We start from the raw sequence: 20938 nt of genomic DNA, 5'->3' as shown, positions 1-20938 counted from the left end.
GGCCTCGCCTCAGGTCTCCGTCCTCAGGTCTCCGGCCTCCGGCTTCGCCTCAGGTCTCCGGCCTCGCCTCAGGTCTCCGGCTTCCAGCCTCCAGCCTCCAGCTTCGCCTCAAGTCTCTGGCCTCAAGTCTCCGGCCTCCGGCCTCGCCTCAGGTCTCCGTCCTCAGGTCTCCGGCCTCAGGTCTCAGGCCTCTGGCCTCTGGCCTCAGGTCTCCGGACTCGGGCCTCGCCTCAGGTCTCCGGCCTCGCCTCAATTCTCTTGGCCTCTAGCCTCCAGCTTCGCCTCAAGTCTCTGGCCTCAGGTCTCCGGCCTCACCTCAGGTCTCCGTCCTCAGATCTCTGTCCTCAGGTCTCCGGCCTCAGGTCTCAAGTCTCCGGCCTCGCCTCAGGTCTCCGGCCTCAGGTCTCAGGCCTCTGGCCTCTGGCCTCAGGTCTCCGGCCTCTGGCATCGCCTCAGGTCTCCGGCCTCCGGCTTCGCCTCAGGTCTCCGGCTTCACCTCAGGTCTCCGGCCTCCGGCCTCGCCTCAAGTCTCCAGCCTCCAGCCTCTCGCCTCAGGTCTCCGGCCTCGCCTCAGGTCTCTAGGGCCTCGCCTCAGGTCTCCGGCCTCGCCTCAGGTCTCCGGCCTCTGGCCTCAGGTCTCCGGCCTCTGGCCTCAGGTCTCCGGCCTCTGGCCTCTGGCCTCAGGTCTCCGGCCTCGCCTCAGGTCTCCGGCTTCGCCTCAGGTCTCCGGCTTCACCTCAGGTCTCCGGCCTCCGGCCTCGCCTCAAGTCTCCAGCCTCCAGCCTCCAGCTTCGCCTCAGGTCTCCGGCCTCAGTCCCCAGCCTCGGGCCTCGCCTCAGGTCTCCGGCCTCGGGCCTGGCCTCAGGTCTCCGGCCTCTGGCCTTGCCTCAAGTCTCCGGCCTCGGGCCTGGCCTCAAGTCTCCGGCCTCAGGTCTCCGGCCTCCGGCCTCAGGCCTCAGGTCTCCAGCCTCTGGCCTCTGGCCTCAGATCTCCGGTCTCTGGCCTCTGGCCTCAGGTCTCCAGCCTCTGGCCTCAGGTCTCCGGTCTCTGGCCTCAGGTCTCCGGTCTCTGGCCTCTGGCCTGAAGTCTCTGGCCTCAGGTCTCCGGCCTCGCCTCAGGCCTCCGGCCTCGCCTCAGGTCTCCGGCCTCGCCTCAATTCTCTTGGCCTCTAGCCTCCAAATTCGCCTCAAGTCTCTGGCCTCAAGTCTCTGGCCTCAGGTCTCCGGCCTCAGGTCTCAGGCCTCTGGCCTCTGGCCTCAGGTCTCCGGCCTCGCCTCAGGTCTCCGGCTTCCAGCCTCCAGCCTCCAGCTTCGCCTCAAGTCTCTGGCCTCAAGTCTCTGGCCTCATGTCTCCGGCCTCCGGCCTCGCCTCAGGTCTCCGTCCTCAGGTCTCCGGCCTCAGGCTTCGACTCAGGCCTCCGGCCTCGCCTCAGGTCTCCGGCTTCACCTCAGGTCTCCGGCCTCCGGCCTCGCCTCAAGTCTCTGGCCTCAGGTCTCCGGCCTCCGGCCTCGCCTCAGGTCTCCGGCCTCGGGCCTGGCCTCAGGTCTCCGGCCTCTGGCCTCGCCTCAGGTCTCCGGCCTCGGGCCTGGCCTCAAGTCTCCGGCCTCAGGTCTCCGGCCTCTGGCCTCAGGCCTCAGGTCTCCAGCCTCTGGCCTCTGGCCTCAGGCCTCCAGCTTCACCTCAGGTCTCTGGCCTCGCCTCAGGTCTCTATCCTCGCCTCAGGTCTCTGGCCTCGCCTCAGGTCTCCAGCCTCTGGCCTCAGGTCTCCGGTCTCTGGCCTCAGGTCTCCGGTCTCTGGCCTCTGGCCTGAAGTCTCTGGCCTCAGGTCTCCGGCCTCGCCTCAGGCCTCCGGCCTCGCCTCAGGTCTCCGGCCTTGCCTCAATTCTCTTGGCCTCTAGCCTCCAACTTCGCCTCAAGTCTCTGGCCTCAAGTCTCTGGCCTCAGGTCTCCGGCCTCCGGCCTCGCCTCAGGTCTCCGGCCTCAGGTCTCCGGCCTCAGGACTCAGGCCTCTGGCCTCTGGCCTCAGGTCTCCGGCCTCCAGCTTCACCTCAGGTCTCCGGCCTCGCCTCAGGTCTCCGGCTTCCAGCCTCCAGCCTCCAGCTTCGCCTCAAGTCTCTGGCCTCATGTCTCCGGTCTCCGGCCTCGCCTCAGGTCTCCGTCCTCAGGTCTCCGGCCTCAGGTCTCAGGTCTCCAGCCTCTGGCCTCTGGCCTCAGGTCTCAGGTCTCCGGCCTCAGGACTCAGGCCTCTGGCCTCAGGTCTCCGGCCTCCAGCTTCACCTCAGGTCTCCGGCCTCGGCTCAGGTCTCCGGCTTCCAGCCTCCAGCCTCCAGCTTCGCCTCAAGTCTCTGGCCTCATGTCTCCGGTCTCCGGCCTCGCCTCAGGTCTCCGTCCTCAGGTCTCCGGCCTCAGGTCTCAGGCCTCTGGCCTCAGGTCTCCGGACTCGGGCCTCGCCTCAGGTCTCTGGCCTCGCCTCAATTCTCTTGGCCTCTAGCCTCCAACTTCGCCTCAAGTCTCTGGCCTCAAGTCTCTGGCCTCAGGTCTCCGGCCTCCGGCCTCGCCTCAGGTCTCCGGTCTCAGGTCCCCGGCCTCAGGACTCAGGCCTCTGGCCCTGGCCTCAGGTCTCCGGCCTCCAGCTTCACCTCAGGTCTCCGGCCTCGCCTCAGGTCTCCGGCTTCCAGCCTCCAGCCTCCAGCTTCGCCTCAAGTCTCTGGCCTCATGTCTCCGGTCTCCGGCCTCGCCTCAGGTCTCCGTCCTCAGGTCTCCGGCCTCAGGTCTCAGGTCTCCAGCCTCTGGCCTCTGGCCTCAGATCTCCGGTCTCTGGCCTCAGGTCTCCGGCCTCCGGCTTCGCCTCAGGTCTCCGGCCTCGCCTCAGGTCTCCGGCCTCCGGCCTCGCCTCGGGTCTCCGTCCTCAGGTCTCCGGCCTCAGGTCTCAGGCCTCTGGCCTCTGGCCTCAGGTCTCCGGACTCGGGCCTCGCCTCAGGTCTCTGGCCTCGCCTCAATTCTCTTGGCCTCTAGCCTCCAACTTCGCCTCAAGTCTCTGGCCTCAGGTCTCCGGCCTCACCTCAGGTCTCCGTCCTCAGATCTCTGTCCTCAGGTCTCCGGCCTCAGGTCTCCGGCCTCTGGCATCGCCTCAGGTCTCCGGCCTCAGGTCTCAGGCCTCTGGCCTCTGGCCTCAGGTCTCCGTCCTCTGGCATCGCCTCAGGTCTCCGGCCTCCGGCTTCGCCTCAGGTCTCCGGCCTCAGGTCTCCGGCCTCTGCCCTCGCCTCGGGTCTCCGGCCTCTGTCCTCAGGTCTCTGGCCTGGCCTCAGGTCTCCGGCCTCTGGCCTTGCCTCAAGTCTCCAGCCTCAGGTCTCCGGCCTCCGGCCTCCAGCTTCTGCCCTCAGGTCTCCGGCCTTGCCTCAGGTCTCCGTCCTCAGGTCTCCGGCCTCTGGCCTCGCCTCGGGTCTCCGGCTTCTGGCATCGCCTCGGGTCTCCGACCTCTGGCATCGCCTCGGATCTCCGACCTCTGGCCTCAGGTCTCTGGCCTCAGTCCCCGACCTCGGGCCTCGCCTCAGGTCTCCGGCCTCGGGCCTGGCCTCAGGTCTCCGGCCTCTGGCCTTGCCTCAAGTCTCCGGCCTCTGGTCTCCGGACTCCAGCCTCCAGCTTCTGGCCTCAGGTCTCCGGCCTCTGGCATCGCCTCAGGTCTCCGGCCTCCGGCCTCTGGCCTCACCTCGGGTCTCCGGCCTCTGGCATCGCCTCCGGTCTCCGGCCTCTGGCATCGCCTCGGGTCTCTGGCCTGGTCTCAGCTCTCCGGCCTCGGGCCTCGCCTCAGGTCTCCAGCCACGGGCCTTGCCTCAGGTCTCCGGCCTCGGGCCTGGCCTCAGGCCTCAGGCCTCTGTCCTTGCCTCAAGTCTCCGGCCTCAGGTCTCCAGCCTCCGGCCTCCAGCTTCTGGCCTCGGAGACCCGGCCTCGCCTCAGGTCTCCAGCCGTGCCTCAGGTTTCCGGCCTCAGGTTTCCGGCCTCTGGCCTCTGGCCTCAGGTTTCCAGCCTCTGGCCTCAGGTCTCCAGCCTCTGGCCTCTGGCCTCAGGTCTCCAGCCTCTGGCCTCAGGTTTCCAGCCTCTGGCCTCTGGCCTCCAGTCTCTGGCCTCAGGTCTCTGGCCTCCGGCCTCCAGCTTCTGGCCTCGGGTCTCCGGCCTCGCCTCAGGTCTCCAGCCGTGCCTCAGGTCTCCGGCCTCAAGTTTCCGGCTTCTGGCCTCAGGTTTCCAGCCTCCGGCCTCAGGTCTCCAGCCTCTGGCCTCTGGCCTCAGGTCTCCAGTCTCTGGCCTCAGGTCTCCAGCCTCTGGCCTCAGGTCTCCAGTTTCTGGCCTCTGGCCTCCGGTCTCTGGCCTCAAGTCTCTGGCCTCAGGTCACCGGCCTCCGGTCTCAGGTCTCAGGTCTCAGGCCTTCGGCCTCAGGTCTCCGGCCTCCGGTCTCCGGCCTCAGGTCTCCGGCTTCGCCTCAAGTCTCCGGCCTCCGGCCTCGCCTCTGGTCTCCGGCCTCAGGTCTCCGGCCTCTGGCCTCTGGCCTCTTGCCTCAGGTCTCCGGCCTCCGGCCTCGCCTCAAGTCTCCGGCTTCCGGCCTCCAGCCTCGCCTCCAGTCTCCGGCCTCCAGACTCGCCTCCGGCCTCGCCTCCAGTCTCCGGCCTCCAGCCTCGCCTCCAGTCTCCGGTCTCCAGCCTCGCCTCAAGTCTCCGGCCTCCAGCCTCAAGCTTCAATCCTGTAAATTTCTGCCTCGTCCTGCCTGCCTGCCAAGCCTCGTCCTTGCCTAGTTCTGGGGTCCGAGCCAGAGGCAAGACCCAGGTACTGGGTCCTTGTCCAGTCTCTGGCTCGGAGTCCAAGCCCAGGCTCCTAGATCTCTTGTTCAGTCCTGTTCCAGGTTCCTGGTTTTCCTGTCCATGTCCTTGCCTTTGCCCTGTATCCTAGTCCTGTCCCTAGTACTTCAGTGTCTGTATCTTGCACTTGGGTCCGTTCCCAGCCACCGCCCTTATGACATTAGCAGCCTTGCAATACCTGTTCCATATGGAACTGGATGAAACTACAGATATCTCTCTCAATACAGTCAGCTCCTGGTTTATGTTTGTTATATGCAGGCTGATGCCATCAAAGAAGAATTCTTATTTTGTGAGTCCCTTTTGGAAACTGCAAAGGCTGTCAGTGTTTTGGAAATGGTAAAAAAAAAAGCTGCTTTTGTCAAACAAAACTTTGACAGGAAAGAAAAACATCATATTCTTTGCTCAGATGGAGCTCCTGTGATGCTTGATAACTTCCGGTTTTGCTACTTTAATGAAAAAGGAAGCTCTCGTTGTTGTTTTATACAGACTTGCACTGGCAACAAAGACTCTTCCAACAACCTTGAAAGAGGTTTTGTCCACAACCATAAGTTCATCAACTTTATGAAAAGCCAGTCTCTGAATAATTGCATTGCGAAAGATTTAGTCAAAAAATGGGTGCAGAATATGAAGTGTTTTTCATCACACAGAAGTTGGCTGGCTTTAAAGAGGACAAGTCTGAAGCACTCGTTCAAACTAACAACAGAAATTTCACTTTTTCTGAAAGAAAAAGAAACCCCACTCTTGGAACAGTTTGAAAAAAAGGATTGTATCCATGAGTTGGCTTACTTGGTAGATATTTTTAACCATTTGAATGAAATAAATATTTGAATACAAGGTCCTGAAGTTACCATTATGGATGCTACTGAAAAATTACAAGCTGAATGGAACGGAATGTAACATTCTGCCTAAACCTGTTTTGTCTCTGTTAAAGCACTGGGACAGGATCAGGGTGCGAAAGCGGTTACTGTATCATGTAGTTGAGGACGGGGATTGTTATCAGCTTCTGCTACCTGCCAACTTGAGGAGTAAAGTGTTAGCATATATTCATGACTCTATGGGTCATCAAGACATAGAGTATACTTTGCACTTGTTGAAAAGTAGATGTTTTTGGGTAGGCATGCATGAGGATGTGGCTTGGTGGATCAAAGGTTGTCCATGTTGTGTGTTAACTAAAATGCCACACCCTAAGATTTGTTCCCCCATGAAATTATTCCGTGCTTCTAGGCCACTCGAAGTTGTCGCTGTAGATTTCACTGTGCTTGAGCCAGCAGCTGACGGGCGTGAGAATGTCTTCGTAGTCACGGATGTTTTTACAAAATTCATCCAAGCATTCCCAACTCAGGATCAAAAGGCAGATACCACAGCAAAGGTGCTCTAAAGGGAATGGTTTATGAATTTACTGGTGTTCCTAAGAGTTTGCATTCTGACCAGGACTAGTAACTTCGAAAGTGAGGTCATAACTGAGCTTTGCAAACTGTACTGGCTAAAGAAAAGTCGTACTATCCCCCATCATCCTACTGGCAATACTCAGTGTGAGCGTTTCAACAGGATGATGCATGATTTGTTGCATACGTTGCCTCCAGAAAAGAAACGCAGGTGGCCAGAGCATCTACCCGAGTTAGTGTATGGGTATAATGTGATGCCTCACACAACCACCAGATAGTCCCCTTATTACCTGCTGTTTAGTGTTGATCCCCCACTTGCCTGTCGATGCTCTGCTGGGGCAGGAACAGTCTGTGGACAGGAGATATGATGGGTTAGCCATACATCAGAAACGACTGAGGGATGCTAATGCCAGAGCAAAAGAATGCTCTGAACAGAAGGCTGCAGAACATATTGCCTGACAGAAGGATAAAATTCATTGTCCACAGATTGATGTAAATGCACTAGTTTACCTCTGGAACAGACCATTAGGTCGTAATAATATCCAGGATGCTTGGAAAGCAACTGTCTACACAGTGGTAGGGGTACTAGACTAGACAGCACATACATGGATACCTACATACCTTTGGAGGGAGGGCCTAGCAAGAGGGTGAACAGGGTAGACATAAGGCCTCGTGAGAACATTCCAAGCCCAGCTCCTCAAAGAAGACTGCAAACTCCTGTAATTCAGGCTGGCCCTCCCCTGGATATGAATCAGGTTCTGAGGATTCAGAGGATGGTGTGATGTTGGGAGAAGTTGTGTCAGAACATAATCTCGACCCTAGCCGTGACAGCAAAACTTCTGGAACTGAGACCATTGTGCCTGTGACAGTTGATACAGGGTCAGATGTTGGTACAGGGTCAGATGTCTTCCTGTTGCAGCACCCAGCAGGAGTAAAAGAGTAAATGCTGGACAGCACTCTAACTCACATTACAGACCAAGGTCAGTCTGAGATGTGGCCTCCATGAGTCCTGCAGCAGTGTCACAGATACTGGCTAGTCTAAGTTCAGTTCTATCCAGAGAAGCAGTTAAAGTGGTTAAAAGTACTTTTGCAGTGAGCGAGTAATCGAGGACGCTTACCTGTGTGCAGGGGAGAATGACCGCTGAATATCATTTTTTATTGTTAAAGTGCACTCATGTACAGTATTCACCCTGGTAATACTAAAATAGCTGCCTGTGCCTTTAAGAGAAAATGGTGATGTCATTATGCCCGTGCGGTGTAGAAAGAAGAGTTGCCATGTTCTGGAAAGAACGCCGAGTACTCATCGTATGGTGAGGAAAAATGAATAACGTCTGATAATATCCATGTAAATTCGTGTATACTTGTTTGTAAATCTAGAATTTTGGTAATTTGGTATGTTTTACATGTGGATGCTTTAGATTTTCATCGGCACTGGATAGCGTGGTTGTGCAAAGTTCCTTATAGGCCTAGTGGGTTAGTCTTTCTAGTAATTTAACTACAAGGCTATATATATTGTAAAAATATTTGTAAAGGTTTATTTCTGCCTTACTTTATTGCTCCATGACCGAATGTGAATGTAACGGAGTAATATGAAATGTTCACGTAGCATGTGCAAGGAGAACTTGTTTCAGGGTCTAGCCTATGTGTTTGATGTGTATAAGGCACAGGGTTGGTAGGATTCTAATATTGTTTGCATTGTTTTCTAGAATTGCTAATACCACGTTGGTTTTGTATATGTGCTATTTATTTTTATGCCGTGTATGTAACTAGTTGATACATGAGTGAGTGAACCAAAATCAAGCTGAGATTGAAGCAGCAGGAACTGTTTTTTAAAAAATTCATTTCATTTTTATTTTGATACCTTGTTTCTGCATTAAAGCACCTAAAACAGATAAGGGAATTATAAACCCGAAGAAGTATTTGTAGTCCTGAGTGTGTATTTTTCCAGGCTACAATAGATCGTGAAGAGTTCTGACCCCAATACTCTAAATTCAGTCATGGATGCCACTAAACTTACTTATTCTCCCTGTCCTTCCTTAAATAGCGAGGTTTCACTTGCTACCTTCTACTTTGTGTGAACCAATCAATGGAAGTTTGAAACATGACTACCAATCCATCTATCATCTCTTGCCAGCCTCATCAAGATCCTACAATGAAAGTTAGAAATTCAAAGACTTATTGCCTATCAGTTCCATTGATTTCTTCAATACCAATTTGTTTTAAAATAATTTTTGCTGTCTCAGTTTGTAAAGAACTGTTTTCTAACAGTTGCTAATTGTTTTCCTTTTCTATATCTATAGAAGCTCTTACATAAATCTGGTTTTTATGTTTATCACTAACCTGCTCTTGGATTATACTTCCCCTTTTCACATCAATGCCTTGATTTTCCCTTACTGAAATTCGTAAAGTGTTCGATCCTTGGATTCATTGCTATTAAATCTGCCAATAATGTTGTCCAGAAGTATCTTTGAAGTCAAGACTGAGGCATAAACCTTATTGTTACAGATGTTTTATTAGTTCATTGTCGTACAGGTCAGGCTGGGTCATTTTGTACCAGCAGTTAGGGCAGATTAACTGTAACTGCAATAAACTGTAGCAAGCTGTAACAGTGGCTGTAACACAGGGACAGGAGCATATTTTTTCCTTTTATTCCTTCCTTCCACCATCAGTGTGTAACTTTAAAAAAAAACACTGCTATTACTGCTATTGACTACTCCAACAGTACATTCTGAATTCATGACTTTACTTTCAAGAGCTGCCTGCTAGGACTAGAGATTCAAGGGAATACTGGTATGACCATGTTCGCCTCCAAGTCACACACCATCCTGGTTTGAAAATATGTTGAATTTCCTTCAATAAAGGTGGTTTGTAATCCTAGAACATCCTACCATTCAGAGTAGAAGAATGCTCATGGAAAGGAAACTGTCACTTTCTTTCGCACAATTAGAGATGGACGCATGTGTTGGCCTAGTCAGTGACATCCAGATTGCAAAAAATAAAGCAAGGAACAATAATTTTCAGTGGTTTGTGGGCACCATTCAAGTTAGTTGTTTTGTCTTGGACTGTATCGAAGTTTTTTTTGGGGCTGCACTCATCCAGGCTGGTTGAGAGTTTCCCATCACTTTTGTGCCTTGAAGATGGTATTGGGAGGTGATGACCCTGAGAATTTTGATAGTTGGAGGCTCAGCAATAGTAATGCCTTTCAATGTTAAGGGTAGATGTATGGAGTCTGTCTTATTAGTGGTGGTCACAGTCTGCCACTTTATAATACGAATGTTACTTGGCACCCTTAGTTTTATTTAAATCTTGCTCCGGACGGGCGGACTCTGCTTCATTTTCTGAGAAGTTGTGAATGGAATTCAACATTGTGCAATTATCTACAAACAAACCCACTTCAGACCTTATGATGGAAGGTAGATCATTGCTAAAGCAGTTGAAGATGGCTAGGACACTGCCCTGAGAAGCAGCATGGTCTTGAGTTGAAAGATTGAATTCCAATAACCACAGTTGTCTTCCTTTTGGCGATGCACACTTCCAACCATTGTAAGTATTCCCCTGTTGACTTTAAAAGGTGCCACCAGGTACAACATATGGTGTTGCAACATTTTGCGTTCTGATTCTTGATGGTCAGCCAACTTTAGATAACTCACTTTGTTTCCTCTTTGTATAAGAAATGTCCATTGTTGGCTATGTCCATTTGTCCAAATGTCCATTTTGCCTTAACTTTTCCTGTTTTGTATTGCCCTACAATTCTAAATCCAACAGATTACACACACGAAGCTTAATCTGACTTTAATTGCCACTTTAGGTCATCTAGTCTCAGCCTTCAGAAGAAACTCCTCTTCCATCCATACCCTCCCCCCGCCAACTAATGTATTTCTTTCTTTCCCCATTCTGTGAAGAGTGCTAGACCAGTAAGTCTCTTTCTCTTTCCACAGATGCTGCCTGATCTGTTAAGTATTTCTAGCATTTAATGTTCTGTCCCAAAAAAATCACATTTGCTTCTTTTCCTATACTCCATTTTTGTATCAGATTTCACTTTTGTACCCTTTGAATAATGCCATTCAGCATCTGCCTGCTACCAGTTTACATATTTCCTGTAAGCCGTTCACAGTTTAGTTCCACACTCAAAATGCTGAAGGAATTCAGAAAGCCAGGCAGCATCTATGGAAAAGAGTACAGTTTCTGAATCATACTGAGGGTCATAGCATGAAATGTCATTCTTTAGATGCTGCCTGGCCTGCTGAGTTCCTCCAGCATTTTGTGAGTGCTACTTGGACTTCCAGCATCTGCAGATTTTCTCTTGTTTGTCACAGTTTGACAAACTTTGCTACTCATTATTGTTAAATCACTATTTGCTCTTACCTTATCTGTTACCAACTGCATTTGTTGCAAGTTAAAAATATTGTGCACATTTACTGTCAAATCATAGTACATAAGGAATTCTTCATACCCACTCAACAGAACATTTTGGATAGTAAACATGATGCTGCCCTATATTTCATATCCGATTACTCCTGTCCTCAAGGTGCTCGTACTGAGATACTGTGTGAACACCCTCTCGTATGTCCAATGTGACATTGACTTCCATTTGCAGAATTTCACACAGCATTTTTATCATATGGTGGGCAGATTTGATTCAGCACGGACATGTTGTCATTTCCCCATTCTCCTTCCAATGACAATTATTAAGTGGGCCTGTTTTATTGCATTGAACGTTCGTGTAGAAGAGAATTGGGTGAGTCTGCTTCTAGGGATCCACCTTCCTTGTCCCACAGAAGAGCAGAGTTTGTTATCGTAATCACAATTGTAGACTATTGTCATTTTAATCTTTGGAAGGCTTGAAGAAGCAATTTTATTGACAAATCAAACTCTCATTTTATTCTTCAGGAAATTGCAACAGATTTACAATTGGACCACCCTTTTCCATTCAAGATTCAAGTTTATTTCTCACATGTACGTCAAAACAATTTGTGAAATGTGTCACTTGCATTAATTCCATGATATATGAACCTTTGTGCAAGGTTTCAAAAACATTTACTCTCCTGCAGCTCTGCACCATTATTACCAGGCCACTAACTTCCCTTTGCTGAGGTCTGCAGGGTGGGTGGTGGGTGCCAATAAAAGTCTTTACCCTTTGTAAGCCTTCTCAGTGTTATGGACCGGGGTCCCCAACCTTTTTGCACTGCGGACTGGTTTAATATTGACAATATTCTTGCGGACCGGCTGACCGGGGGGCGGGGGGTGTTAATCACGACTGGAATATAGATGATAAGTCAACTATAAGTCACTCACTTATAATTTCATTTCTAAAAGGGTTTATCTAACGAATTTAATATTAAACACAGCGCATATTTTCCTTGCATGAATATTGATAAGTCAATAGCATCATAACATTTTAGGTAACATTTGGATATTAAACACACAGCACATATTTTCCTCGTATGAACATATAAAATCATTGCAACACACCAAAATCGCTGAATCAGTGGGAGCCCTGGGCTTGTTTTCCTGCAACAAGACGGTCCTATCGAGGGGTGATGGGAGACAGCGACACTCAAAGGGGGTTCCTTATGTCCAGTCTATTCCGCAATTTAGTTTTTGTTGCATTCATTGCGGAAAACCCTGCTTTGCAGAGATATGTTGGAAATGGAAGCAATGTTTTCAGTGCTTTCGTGGCTATCTCAGGATATTCAGCCTTGACTTTGATTCAGAATGCTGGCAGAGATGCTATGTCAAACATACATTTCAGCCCGTCGTCATTTGCATGCTTGAGGAGTTGACCTTTTTCCCGCACAGACATGGGTGATTCACTGGGGACATTCACAAATGGGTCACAGGCCCATTCCTTTGCACGTCTTTTGCATCTTGGGTCACTGATGACCTCGCATGTGTTCAAGTTCAACAGTGCATGACAGGGAATGAGGAAAGGTGCAGCTGACTCACATCGTTTCATATTGCCAAATCATATCGTTTCCTCGCACATGCTTTGCAGCCCGGTACCGGTCCATGGCCCGGTGGTTGGGGACCACTGTTATGGACTACACTAAGGTGCATCTCATTCAGGATTTCCCATTAACCACATCAAACCAATATTCTTTCTTTTTCAATATTTTTATTATTAATTTCTACATAGAAGAACACAGAGTACAAGAAGCATATATTATAAGTCAAAAAAAAGATAAATTTGAATCACACTTGCAACCTCATTACTCTATATTCATGTAAATTAAATTAAATCATATTGAAATATGATAATTTTATTATTGTACAATAAAATCTAAACCCACAACTAAGATCGAAGCTGCTTGGTAAAGAAAGAAAGAAGGAAAAACAAATTCTTATCATAGAGTGAAATATGTTATTAGCCAACGTCTGTACTTTAACAACACATCAAAGATTTTGAAAATAGTTCAAAAATGGTCCCCACTATGTGTGAAAGTCTTGGCTAGATTCAGAAATTGAACAACGGATCTTTCCTAAATTTAAACATGACATAATATCACATAACCATTGAGCGTGAGTAGGTGGAATGACATCCTTCCACTTAAGCAAGAGCGTCCTCCTAGCTATAAGAGAAATAAAAGCCAAGATGTGCAAATCAAATGTCCCCAGAATAGTATCTTTTTCTCCAACAATACTGAATAAAGCAGTCAAAGGGTTAGGCTTAAAATTTACTTTGAAAAGTACAGAGAAAGTTTGAAATACATCCTTCCAGTATTTCCCAAGACTCGGACATGTCCAAAACATATGAATTAGTGAAGCTTCTCCATTATTACAAATATCACAAAAGGGAGATATATCCTAAAAAAAACCAAATAGCTTATCCTTGGTCATGTGGGCCCTATGGACCACTTTAAATTGTAAGAGGGAGTGGCGGGCACATAATGATAAAGTGTTAACCAATTTAAATACTTCATTCCAAGTTTCCTCAGAAATTGAAGTCTGTAAATCTTGTTCCCAAGGATTTTTGTCTAAAGTCCCGATAAGAACTTATTAGATGTAATTTTTAATTTGAAATTATTTCATAATGGTTCAATATCTAATATTTACAGTATGTCGCTGGGAATGAGAAACCAATATTCTTTCAACAATTTCTCAGATAGTTTTGGCACTAATGACAATAATTTTGTCATTCATTAGAGTATTTAGTGTATTAGTGTATAAGTATATTTTTTCCAGAGTATAAAACTTGTTATTTTTAATGAGTAGGTAAGTTTGCTGTAGTAAGTGGCAGAAGTGGTTTCATTATAATCTAATATAAAGGCAGTCTTAAACTCCAACATGTCCAGGACAACCTCAGCTACAGGAGTGACTGAGAAGCATGAGCTTGGAGTTTTGGAGCTTAAGCAACACTGATGTCTTGGCGGCCCATCCACAATGCTGAGTTTTTTGGATAGCATGGTAGCATTTCATCCCAACACTCCAGAGAGAGAAGTCTGATAAAACTAGTTCCAAGCTAGTGAAGAGGTCAATATGTTGGTTAAAATGGCATATAATGTTTTCCTTTATTAGACAAGTCAGAGAGTACAAGAGTTGTCAGATTATGCTTGAGTTATATTCAAAACTGTTTAAGACCATAAGATATAGGAGCAGAAATAGGCCAATTGGCCCATCTATAAACTTAAATTTGCTGGACCAATAACCACACTACAAACAGTTCTTTACTTTATCCTTTTCACCAGTTTATTTATTCAAACTCAGCCGGCAAGAAGCTCCGGAGCTGGCTACCAGAGGGACAAAGTTCCTCTCCCTCGTGGAGCTTGTACCGGACTTCTATCGGTAGGTTACATACAGCAACGTTTATACAATTCAAAGAGGCCATCTTATCCATATATGGAGTTGTTTTCCAATTCTTAGTACAGGTTTGTCAAACTACAAGATACAGAAAGCCAGACAAAGAAGTAGTCAGCCTCAAAGTGTTTGTCACACACACACATCTGTTACTCTACAGAATCAGACAGTTCTGTCCTTGATTGAAACAAAGAAGTAGCTTAGCTATTTCACAACCTCAGCTGCAAAAAGCAAAAAACAAAGGATGCAACTTATGCTAACAGAGTACAAAGTCCTTGAAGGTCATTAACCCCTGCATCCCCAATATCTTCAAAAACTTCTTCAAATCGAGTCTGCTCCGCCATTCAATTATGGGCTGATCCAGCTTTTCCAGTCATCCCCACTCCCCTGCCTTCTCCCCTTACCCTTTGATGCCCTGGCTAATCAAGAATCAATCTTTCTCTGCCTTAAATACACCCAATGACTTGGCCTCTACAGCTGCTCCTGGAAACAAATTCCACAGATTTACCACTCTCTGACTAATTTCTCCACATCTCTGTTCTAAATGGACGTTCTTCAATACTGAAGTCATGCCCTCTTGTCCTAGACTCCACTACCATGGGAAATAATTTTGCCATATCTAATCTGTTCAGGCCTTTTAACGTTTGGAATGTTTCTATGAGATCCCCCTCATTCTCCTGAACTCCAAGGGAATACAGCCCAAGGGCTGTCAGACGTTCCTCATACAGCAATCCTTTCATTACTGGAATCATTCTCGTGAATGTTCTCTGAACCCTTTCCAATGTCAGTATATCTTTTCTAAAATAAAGAGCCTAAAACTGCACATAATACTCCAAGTGTGGTCTCACGAGTGCTTTATAGAGCCTCAACACCACATCCCTGCTCTTAGATTCTATACCTCTAGAAATGAATGCCAACATTACATTCGCTTTCTGCACCACCAACTCAACCTGGAGGTTAACCTTTAGGGTATCCTGCACAAGAACTCCCAATACATTTTGCATCTCTGCATTTTGAATTTTCTCCCCATCTAAATAATAGTTTGCCCGTTTATTTCTTCCACCAAAATGTATGGCCATACACTTTCCAACATTGTATTTCATTTGCCACTTCTTTGCCCATTTCCCTAAACTATCTAAGTCTCTCTGCAGGCTCCCTGTTTCCTCAACACTACCCGCTCCTCCACCTATCTTTGTATCATCAGCAAATTTAGTCACAAATCCATTAATTTCATAGTCCAAATCATTGACATACATCGTAAAAAGCAGCAGTCCCAACACCGAACCCTGTGGAACTCTACTGGTAACCGGCAACCAAACAGAATAGGATCCCTTTATTCCCACTCTCTGTTTTCTGTTGATCAGCCAATGCCCCACCCATGCTAGTAACTCCATTGTAATTCCATGGACTCTTATCTTGATAAGCAGCCTCATGTGCAGCACCTTGTCAAACACCTGAAAATCCAAGTACACCACATCGACTGCATCTGCTTTGTCTACCCTGCTTGTAATTTCCTCAAAAAATTGCAGTAGATTAGTCAGGCCGGATTTTCCTTTGAGGAAACTATGCTGGCTTTGGCCTATCTTGTCATGTGTCTCCAGGTACTCCGTAACCTCATCCCTAACAATCGATTCCAACAACTTCCCAACCACTGATGTCAGGCTAACACGTCTATAGTTTCCTTTCTGCTGCTTCCCACCCTACTTAAATAGCAGAGTAACATTTGCAATTTTCCAGTCACCTGGTACAATGTCAGAATCTATCAATTCTTGAAAGATCATTGTTAATGCCTCCGCAATCTCTCCAGTTACTTCCTTCAGAATGCGAGGGTGCATTCCATCAGGTCCAGGAGATTTATCTACCCTCAGTCCATTAAGTTTCCTGAGCACCTTCTCAGTCGTAATTTTCACTGCACGTACTTCATTTAGCCGACACTCTTGAATGTCTGGTATACTGCAGATGTCTTCCACTGTGAAGACTGATGGAAAATACACATTCAGTTCCTCTGCCATCACTGTGTCCCTCATTACAATATCTCCAGCGTCATTTTCTATTCGTCCTATATCTACCCTCAACTCTCTCTTGCCCTTTATATACTTAAAAGCATTTAGTATCTTCTTTGATATTAGTTTCCTTTCATAGTTTTTAAAAGCTTCCCAATCCTCTATCTTCCCACTAGCTTTGGCTTCCTTGTATGCCCCTTTGCTTTTACTTCCACTCTGACTTCACTTGCAGCCATGATAGTGTCCTTCTTGCATTTGAAAATTCCTTCTTATTTGGAAAATATCTGTCTTGCACTTCCCTCATTTTTCACAGAAACTCCAGTCTTGCTGCTCTGCTGTCCTTCCTGCTAGTGTCCCTTTCCAGTCAACTTTGGCCAGTTCACTTCTCAGGCCATTGTAATTTCCTTTATTCCACTGAAATACCAACACATTGGAATTTAGTTTCTCCTTCTCAAATTTCAAAGTGAACTTGATCATATTGTGATCATTGCTCCCTAAAGGTTCCTTAATCTTAAACTCTATTATCATCTCCGGATCATTGCACAACACCCAATCCAGCACAGCTGATCCCCTAGTGGGCTCAACACCAGCTGTTCTAAAAAGCCATCTGTTAGACATTCTACAAATTCTAGCTCTTGAGGTCCAGTACTGGCCTGATGTTTTAGGCCATATTTGGAAAACTGTGTTCATTCTGAACTCCACAGCACAGGAAAGAAGAAATTACACTGGAGAGTATACAGGAGATTGACGAGGATGCTGTAAGGACTGGGAAATGGTACCTATAAGGAAAGATTGGAGAAGGTAGTGTTGTTTTCATTGGAAAATGTAATAAATGATGAACATGCAAGACTGAATAAATAGGAAGGATTAATGAAAGCAGTGAAAAACAAAGGGCATGGATTTAAAGTAATCGCTAGAAGGACTGGGGGAAGGTAAACTGTTTTTGCTGGTGGACAGTATGAATCTGGAACTCACCATCTGAAATGTGACAGAGGCAGAAACTCTTGTCACCTTTTTAAAAAAGTTTATGTACTGTATTAGAAAGGCACTAGCTGCATAGTAATCAATTGAACGCTGGAAATTAGGATTAGGGGGCTCTTTTTATACAAGCAAGGTTAGTATCAGGTGAGTGACCTTCTTCCATGTTAGAAGTGATCTTTATTCTAATTTGTGTAGTATCAGTTTACTTCCAAATCCGCATCACAAGCAGTGAAAGAATTTCATTCCGTTTCCTTGGGTTTCAATTTGCAATTCCCAATTCCAATCTCAGAGCCATTTTAGGATCCATTTAAAACACAAGATAACCTGCAGATACTGGGGTCAAAGCAACACTCACAACACGCTGGAGGCACATCGGTGAAACCCGACGCAGATTGGGGGACCGCTTCGTCGAGCACCTCCGCTCTGTCCGCCAAAACAGACAGGATCTCCCAGTAGCCACCCACTTCAACTCTGCTTCCCACTCCTATTCAGATATGTCTATACATGGCCTCCTCTACTGCCATGATGAGGCTGAACTCAGGTTGGAGGAGCAACGCCTCATATACCGTCTAGGTAGTCTCCAGCCCCTTGGTATGAACATAGAATTCTCCAACTTCTGGTAATTCCCTCCCCCTCCCATTTCCCCTATCCCTATGTCTCTCTGCCCCTTCCCCAGCTGCCTACCTCCTCCCTCTTGGTTCTGCCTCCTTCTACTACCCATTGTGTTTTCCCCTATTCCTTCTTCACCTTTCCTGCCTATCACCTCCCTGCTTCCCCTCCCCCACCCCTTTATCTTTCCCCTTACTGGTTTTTCACCTGGAACCTACTAGCCTTCTCCTTCCCACCCTCCCCCACCTTCTTTATAGGGCCTCTGCCCCTTCCCCCTACAGTCCTGACGAAGGGTTCCGGCCCAAAACATCGACCGATCTTTTCCACGGATGCTGCCTGACCTGCTGAGTTCCTCCAGCGTGTTGTGAGTGTTGCTTAGGATCCATATATTTGTTCTCTCATTCCTGAAGGGAAGAATCCCCTGCCATTTACCCTCCAGCCAATAGCTTTTGATAAAGTTTAAGGGAATGGGGGATTCTCAGATCCCTGTAAACAATGGATTCAGTACTATGTCGGTGACTGCAGTGTGTTTGACTAATGTCTCACAGCTGCCTTCTTTGGAGCAAGATGATTAAAGTTCGCCCAGATCCACATCAGATGTCTCTGGGCTTTTCACACCTTTTGATTTTGACAAAAAGCAGTCCCTGATGGAAATTAGACAGAACATTCCTTTCTTATTTAAAGCATAAATTTGACGGATGTTCTTATCTTTGTAATTAAGTTGTGGCTCCAGCAAACCAGGTAGGACATTCCTTTCTTTAATTAAGGTGGCTGGAGTGTCTAACAAATTGATTGTACTTTTGTATCAATAGTCCATTGGCTTGGCCGGAATAGTTATCAAACTGATTGTTCTTTTGTATCGGTGGCTTTATAACTTCTGACAATTCTGACATCGGGCAGTGAACTTGTAGAACCGCCGGGGAGATGAGAAAGGGTCTCTCCCTGATGTCGGGTCTAAGTTCACTCGCCGGCTGAGCTTGAAGAAATAAATGGGTGGAAAGATAAGTAACGATCTTTTTGTGCTGTCGTTAATTGATCTAGCAAAGTTACGTGTACATTTGGTGCCGTGACTCAGATCCCAACATAGGGGACGTCTCTCTGGGCTGAGTAAGTGACAGGGGGCTTGAATCAAACACAATGAGTAGCAGGTGCCCTGAGGTAGTTTACCTCTGGCTACTCCTTGTGTCCAATTGAGCATTTTTGCCCCTCGCCCATTGGGACTGGTACCTTGACGGGATCGGACGACCCATTTGGATACAGAATTTAAGGTAAGCAGTTGTCTCTTTTACATTGCTGCGGGTGACGGTATGGCCGGTTGAAATTTGATGATTCGGAAAAGGGGTTGCGCATGTCTCACAATATGGCTGGTTGAAATTTGTAATTAATACAAGACTGGCAGCCCGGTTAAATTCTCAACTTGGCAGCAGAAATATGGCCAGTTGAAATTTAATGAGACAAGTTCAGGATAAAGGAAGAAAGGCCTCCAGAGTACGTGAGAGTTGTTTTTTTTTGCGAGTATTAACAGAAAATAGGCTAGCAGTTTTTGTGAGAATTAAAGGCTGCAGGAGACATTGGGTATTCTGTATTGTTCCTAAGGAAAGAGTCGGGACTGGGGACCCCAGTCAGGAGAGGTGGCCACCACTACCTGACGGATTTGACCATATCAGCTGCTTCCTGATAATATGGCTGGTTGAAAGTGATTAAGGGGGAGGCAGGCTGGCTGAATTTCTCACCCAGTGGCTTGTGCCTAAACCCTTGTGTTGTGTATTTTGTGTCTATAAGCTGTTTGTCTCATTGGTTTGTCTGTGTTTTGTGTATTTGTGATTTTGGCTACTTGCTTTACTTTGTACAGCACCCTGGTCAACGTGGTTGTTTTTAAATGTGCTACATACTTGACTTGACTTGATAATTAAGAACAACTGATAAAGGCAATAATGGGACAGGCTCTTGATACAGCTATGTGTGAACGAATACCGGATAAGAAAAGGACCTCCGGATGTTAAGTGCAGCGCTAACAAAGAAACTAGGGAAACAGTGTGGCCACCAGGGGAGACAAGCAGTAAATTTAATTTGGGAAAAGAATTGCGGTAAAAAGTGGAAATTATTGATTAAAGAATGGAAAAGTAGAGCCTACACTAAATGGAATGGTGCCTTACTGGCCAGCTGGAGGAATAATGCATGTGATTAAGGGATAGAGGTATGTACGGCAGAAGGGACTCCCAAGAGTTGGGAGACACTGCAGGCGGAGTGGAGTGCTAATGGGTAGAAGAGAGAAGAAAGAGAGAAACAAAGAAAACAGGCAAAAGCAGATATGGACAGACAGGAAGGATTAAAATCGGCAGTGCCACGTGCGAAGATCTAGGGCCAATACGGGATCCCGAACCCATATCTGGCATACCAACATGGCAGGTGCAGTTTAATGTGGATAAATGTGAGGTTATCCACTTTGGTGGTAAGAACGGGAAGGCAGATTATTATCTAAATGGAGTCAAGTTAGGAAAAGGAGAAGCACAACGAGATCTAGGTGTTCTTGTACATCAGTCACTGAAAGCAAGCATGCAAGTACAGCAGGCAGTAAAGAAAGCTAATGGCATGCTGGCCTTCATAACAAGGAGAATTGAGTATAAGAGCAAAGAGGTCCTTCTACAGCTGTACAGGGCCTTGGTGAGACCACACCTGGAGTACTGTGTGCAGTTTTGGTCTCCAAATTTAAGGAAGGACATTCTTGCTATTGAGGGAGTGCAGCTTAGGTTCACAAGTTTAATTCCCGGGATGGAGGGACTGTCATATGTCGAAAGATTGGAGTGACTGGGCTTGTATACTCTGGAATTTAGAAGGCTGAGAGGGGATCTTATTGAAACATATAAGATTATTAAGGGATTGGACACGCTGGAGGCAGGAAGCATGTTCCCGCTGATGGGTGAGTCCAGAACCAGAGGCCACAGTTTAAGAATTAGGGGTAGGCCATTTAGAACGGAGTTAAGGAAAAACTTTTTCACCCAGAGAGTGGTGGATATATGGAATCCAGAAGGCTGTGGAGGCCAAGTCTCTGGATGCTTTCAAAAAAGAGATGGATAGAGCTCTTAAAGATAGCGGAATCAAAGGTTATGGTGATAAGGCAGGAACTGGATACTGATTGTGGATGATCAGCTATGATCACAGTGAATGGCAGTGCTGGCTTGAAGGGCTGAATGGCCTACTCCTGCACCTATTGTCTATTGTCTATTGACCCTGTTTAAGGACAGTGACCGCGATGAGGATTGGGCACCCACCTTATCCCCCACCTTACCAGAGGCCGAGTGCACCCAGTGCTTCC

At 47.5% G+C, this 20938-nt stretch overlaps 1 long non-coding RNA gene across 3 annotated transcripts in view; it reads left to right on the top strand.

Moving 5' to 3' along the window:
- The first annotated feature begins 7476 nt into the window (after positions 1 to 7476).
- Positions 7477 to 20938, top strand: part of LOC134338164 (uncharacterized) — a 41244-nt gene continuing 27782 nt past the window's right edge. For all 3 annotated transcript variants that reach the window (XR_010016171.1, XR_010016161.1, XR_010016167.1), the window contains exon 1: positions 7477 to 7545. This is a non-coding gene — a long non-coding RNA (uncharacterized LOC134338164). The remainder of the gene's footprint in view (positions 7546 to 20938) is intronic.

This window comes from Mobula hypostoma, chromosome 1, assembly GCF_963921235.1.
Source record: "Mobula hypostoma chromosome 1, sMobHyp1.1, whole genome shotgun sequence".
Taxonomy (NCBI): domain Eukaryota; kingdom Metazoa; phylum Chordata; class Chondrichthyes; order Myliobatiformes; family Myliobatidae; genus Mobula; species Mobula hypostoma.
This window is presented reverse-complemented; position numbering and strand designations above follow the sequence as displayed.